This window comes from Rhincodon typus, chromosome 11 (genome assembly GCF_021869965.1).
Source record: "Rhincodon typus isolate 14 chromosome 11, sRhiTyp1.1, whole genome shotgun sequence".
NCBI classification, from domain to species: Eukaryota; Metazoa; Chordata; class Chondrichthyes; order Orectolobiformes; family Rhincodontidae; genus Rhincodon; species Rhincodon typus.
In genome coordinates, this window is record NC_063342.1 from 1168697 (window position 1) to 1174755 (window position 6059).

At 47.0% G+C, this 6059-nt stretch overlaps 1 long non-coding RNA gene across 1 annotated transcript in view; it reads right to left on the minus strand.

Moving 5' to 3' along the window:
• Positions 1 to 5396, minus strand: part of LOC125484467 — a 9713-nt gene extending 4317 nt beyond the window's left edge. Inside the window, exon 1 of the long non-coding RNA XR_007263305.1 lies at positions 4467 to 5396. This is a non-coding gene — a long non-coding RNA (uncharacterized LOC125484467). The remainder of the gene's footprint in view (positions 1 to 4466) is intronic.
• Positions 5397 to 6059: the final 663 nt, after the last annotated feature.

Consider the following 6059-nt stretch of genomic DNA (forward strand, 5'->3'; position numbering starts at 1 on the left):
AGGTGGTTGCCCGATATGGAGACAGAGAGGTCCAGGAAGGGGAGAGAGGTGTTAGAGATGGTCCAGGTAAATTTAAGGTTGGGGTGGAAGGTGTTAGTGAAGTGTATGAACTGTTCGAGCTCCTCGTGGGAGCACGAGGCGGCGCCGATACAGTCATCAATGTAACGGAGGAAGAGGTGGGGTTTAGGGCCGGTGTAGGTACGGAAGAGGGATTGTTCCACGTAACCTACAAAGAGGCAGGCGTAGCTTGGGTCCATGCGGGTGCCCATGGCTACCCCCTTTGTCTGTAGGAAGTGGGAGGAATTGAAAGAGAAGTTGTTGAGTGTGAGGACGAGTTCGGCTAAGCGGATGAGGGTATCAGTGGAGGGGGACTTGTCGGGCCTGCGGGACAGGAAGAAGCGGAGGGCCTTAAGGCCATCTGCATGGGGAATGCAGGTGTAGAGGGACTGGACGTCCATGGTAAAGATGAGGTGTTGGGGACCGGGGAATTGGAAGTTCTGGAGGAGGTGGAGGGCGTGGGTGGTGTCACGGACATAGGTAGGGAGTTCCTGGACCAAGGGGGAGAAAATGGAGTCTAGATAGTTGGAGATCAGTTCGGTGGGGCAGGAGCAGGCGGAGACAATGGGTCGACCAGGGCATTCAGGTTTGTGGATTTTGGGAAGGAGATAGAAGCGGGCAGTGCGAGGTTGGGGAACGATGAGGTTGGAGGCCGTGGGTGGGAGGTCACCTGAGGTGATGAGGTTGTGGATGGTTTGCGAGATGATGGTTTGGTGCTCAGGGGTGGGGTCATGATCAAGGGGGCGGTAGGAGGAGGTGTCGGAGAGTTGGCGTCCGGCCTCGGCGATGTAGAGGTACTACAGCCACATCACCTTCCTTAGCACCTGCCTACGGAACCAGATCATCCCCAATGGACTACAATCCACATTCAAGCCTTCCCAATTTGGCCCCAACCGTGATAATATCTACACTCATGGTGTTGAGATCCTTCAGAAACGTTTCTCCCTGCGACTCCTGAAACACAAACTTGCAGCAATGCGCCGGCATCTCCAGGCACTACAATCAAGCCTACCCCAGCTCAGAGCCTCCCTCTCCCAGACCTGCAAAGGACCTCTCCTGTTTTTTATTCTACGTAGGATCCACAACCTGAACTCCCAATTCTACTCAGCTTTATTGGACACTAAAAACCGTAAGTACAGTAAACTTACTGGTGCCTACCACCCAAAACGGGCTTCCTCCACCCCACAAATCCCCAGCCGTACCCAGGACCTTCCCCACAATGGGTCCGCCGCCATTGGCCATGAGGCCACTATCGGAGAATCCACAGATGACGTCACATCCGCCACCGCCGGGTTCCCCACTTCCGGGACAGCAAACACCATCGCTGCCGTTGCCACCGACACTGAAGTCGTGACCACCCTCACCGCTACTGCCGCCGCCTACCCCGCTCCTCCTACCTCCGACGCCGGTCCGCCCATCACCGACGCGGACGCAACTCCACCCACCGCCGGCGCAACTCCGCCCACCGCCGACACAACTCCACCCACCGCCGACACCGACGCAACTCCGCCCACAGCCGACGCCGACGCAGCTCCGCCCACAGCCGACGCCGACACAGCTCCGCCCACAGCCTCCACAGCCAGCAGCTCCAGAGGAGACAGCAGCACCCAGCCCTGCCGAGTCTTCACCATCCCCCCAGACCTACCCCTTACTAGGACGAACGGTCAGTCCTTAGTAAAGGGCTCACCTTTGTCCCCCTCCACCCACAGATCAACGAATGCCGCTCACGCTTGGACATAGAGCAGTTTTTCCGCCGCCTCCGCCTCCACGCTTACTTCTTTAACCGTGAACCTAACCCTCCCTCTACTGACCCCTTCTCCCGCTTCCAACACACCCCCTCCTCCTGGACACCACCCCAAGGCCTCCTACCCTCCCTCGACCTCTTCATCTCCAACTGCCGTCGAGACATCAATTGCCTCAACCTCTCCACTCCTCTCACCCACTCCAACCTCTCCCCCGCAGAACGTGCAGCCCTCTGCTCCCTCCGCTCCAATCCCAACTTCACCATAAAACCCGCGGACAAGGGAGGCGCAGTTGTAGTATGGCGCACTTACTTCACGTCATCCTCACTGAACTCCCTGAAGCAATCTCAATAACAGTGACTACTGAACAGTCCTTCGAAGAAGTCCTATTGTGGATGCTGCACTACTGTGTTGTATAGGATACATTTCAAGCAACTTAAGACTGAGCATCCATGAAGCTCTGTGGGTCATCAGGAGCACTTGTGCATTTAACCACACTTTGCAATCTCATGACCCAGTGTATTCCTTGCTCTACCATTCCCATCAAGGAAGGTTAAACAGATGATCCATCTCGGCCTCCTCCTGATATCCCCAGCATCACAACCGGCAGTCTTCAACCGATGTAACAGAAAGTGTGGACGAAGTTTCTGTATTTAGCAAGGATTACTATTATCTACAACTAAATAGATTTGAACTACACATAAACAATTATGAACTGTCAGCATATAACTCTACCGGTTAAAACACCAACCCACATAGAAACTCCATCTGTACACACATATGCATACATTAAAATAAAGGTGTTACAGGTAGAGGAAATGACTGAGAATGCAATTTAGTTGTCCCCATCCACAGAATTTACTGTGTTGTTCCTTTTGCTGATCAGAACACTGGTTGTCAATTTTCCTTCTTTGGGTACTTTCACTTATATGTACAAAAGGCACAAGGTGACTGCTTCACACTTATAAAGGTTTCTGACTTAATTACAGTGACTGACAATCTTTGGACTTGTGACAGCAACATGAAAGGCAGGAATAAGAGTAGACCTTTTGGCCCTTCAAGCCTGCTCCACCATTCAATATGATCATAGCTAATCATCTAGCACAGTACCCTGTTCTTTCTGTCTCTCCATAACATTTGATTCCTTCTCGTTGGAATATATCTAAATTCTTCTTGCAAACATTCAATATATTGGCCTCAACTGTTTTCTGTGACAGAGAATTCCACAGGCTCACCATACATTGTGTGAACAAATTTCTCCTCATCTCAGTCCTAAATGGTTTACCCTGTATCCTTAGACTGTGTCCTTTGGTCCTTCCCACATTTACCATGTCTAGCCCTCTTAGAATTTGATAGGTTCCTGAGTTCCTCTCTCAGTCTTCTAAACTCCACCAAATGTAGTCCCAACTGATCCACTCTCACTTCATATGTCACTCCTGTCATCCCAGAAATCAGTCTGGTAAATCTTTGTTGCACACTCTCCACAGAGATGCATTTCACTGCCTAGCAAAAACAGCTTCTTCCCTTCTAGAGGTCCAAAGGCTTTTGTCCAAAACATGCACAACCTCGAACTTTTCAGTTACATAGGAGCCATTCACACATTCAGTAGCAGGCAGAAGGTTTTTGTTACCAATAACTGGCCACTGGTCACAGACAAATAAACTATTTGTTGCCAGCCAAAACTCCACTTTTGCACAGCTCCAGATGGTCTGTAATGACTCAAAGCAACAGCTGTGTAAACAGCACTTACAATGAGAAGCAGGTAACTTGCTTTTAAGAAGTGCAGCAGTCCTTCAGCAATCCTTGGTTTTTAAAAATAGTCTTTTTCCGATTTCAGTCCACAATCAAAATACAGAAAAAACAAAAAGATACCTTTACACTGGGCACTGCAAAAGCTGTGGGCCTTGACAACTTTCTTGTAGTAGTAGTGAAGACCATTACTCCAGATTCTGTCATGTCTCTAACAAGGCTGTTCCAGATTCCTCTGACAGCACCTGCCAAACCCACACCTCGGAAAAGAACAAGGGCAACAGATGCATGGGAATACCGCAAACTGCGAGTTTGCCTGAAAGTCACAAACCATCCTGACTTGGAAATACATCATCGTTCCTTCAGTCACTTCGTCAAAATCCAGAAACTCTCTTCCTAACACTGTAGATATCAGTTTACCCTAAAGGCTACAACAGTTCAAGAGTAGCTCACTTTCACCCTCTCAAGGACATTTTCTGGACAGGGCAAAATTGCTGGATCAGCCATTGACATTCACATCTCATGAACAAATAAAAATACAGCCACAACACTGGCACCTACCTGTCAAGGTGGAAAATTGCCCAGGTATACCCTGTCCAGAAAAAGCAGGACGAATCAAAAACAGCCAACTACTGTCTTGTCAAACCATACTCAATCATTAGTAAAGAGACAGAAGGTGTCATCAACAGTGCTATCAAGCAGCTCCTACTCACTGATATCCAATTTGGCTTTTGCAAGGCCACTGAGTTCCTGATCTCATTGTATTTTTGGTCCAAACATGGACAAAGAGCTGAACTCCAGAGGGGAAGGAAGAGTGACTGCCCTTGACAACAAGGTTGTATTTCACCAAGTGCGGCATCAAGGGCTGAGCAAACCTCAACAGGAATCAGAGAAACTCTCTACTGGTTGGAGTCCTACCTGGCACATTGGAAGATAGTTGTGGTTGTTGGAGGTTAGGCATGTCAGCTCCAGGACATCACTGCCAGAGTTTCTCAGGGTCGTGTTTTTTGGCCAAAATATCTTCAGCTCTTCATCAATGACCTTCCAACTGTCTGATGGTCAGAAGTGGGGATGTTCATCAATGACTATGTAATGTTTAATACCATTCGCGACTCCTTCGATGCTGAAGCAGTAAATGTCCAAATGCTGCAAGATGTGGACAATATTGAAGTTTGAGCTGACAACTGGCAAAGTAACATTTGCACCACACAAATGCCATCTCCAACAAGAGAAAATCCACCTGTTTTCCCTTGACATAGGTTCAAATTCCACTACAGCATATGGTGAAGTTTGAATTAAATTAAAACTAAATCTGAGAGAAAGAACTATCCTAATGCTGACCATCTAGTTACTTGCTGTCAATTATCTTAAAAACCCATCATTTTCACTAAAGTCCTTGCAGGAAGGGAATTTGCCACCCTTACGTGTTCTGGCTTACATGTGACTCCAGATCCACAGCAATTTAATCGATCCTTACTGAGATGGGCGATAAATGCTGGTCTTGGCAGTGACTCTGAATGAATAAAAAAGTAACCTCCTTCTTTGACCAAACATTTGGTCATCTATCCCAAGATGTTAGTCTGTCAGTGTTGTGGACAAAGCCCTGGCACAGGTTACCATGATTCATTGTGAAGATTACCAGTGTTAATGGGCAATGCAACAATGGTCATGGGCCAAAGTTATCATGATCAATGCTGAAGATAACCAGGGTTATTGGTGAACATTATCAAAGGAAAAGGTGGAAGGAGAGTAGTGTAGATCTTGCAGATGCTCCTGAGTTAGAGGTTTTTCTTGGAATTTTCCTCTGGTTTTCTAGAGCAGAAGAGAAATATTTTTCTTTTAAAATTACTTTGGAACTTTTATAGTCCAAAAAAAACAGTAAGGAGGAAGGAGAGATTGGATGACACGGAGTTTGTGGGAGTGACTGTCCATGTGTTTCTTGAGGTGTCAATGGCTCTGGAGAGAGATTTCTTTTTTTCATGTGCACAGGACTCAGAAAACTGACCTTTTCAACTTGTTTATCAAGGGTTTGTTAGTAGCAGTTTAAGTAACGACGGGAAGCAGGTTCCTGGATCCGTTATTTTTGGAAGGTTGAATCTAGGATCAGAGGGATCAACATACCTTTACTCAGAGACGGAGAGTTGAGAGCTGACTGATAGAGGATTTAAGGAGGAGGTGGTTTTTGGTTGCTGGGAGTTTAAACTAAGTGCTGGATTTTAAGAATTTAATTCTTTTCTCTTATGCATGCTTAGAATTAAAAACTGTGGGTAAGAGCAGGATGGATTTCATTTTTCTAAAAAAAAAGGTGGTATTTAGAACTTCTTCTTTCAGGTCTTATAATATAGAACATAGGCTTTAAGTTCTCCCAGCATAATGTGTCACAGCAGTCAGTCTAAAAACACTGCATTTGAGAAAAATGTGGGTCTTTTTAGGTAAGTCTACATCAGCAAATGTTTAAGAGGCAATTACAACAGTCAAGGGGGTGGTATGCTCCTCCTGTCAATGTGGGAG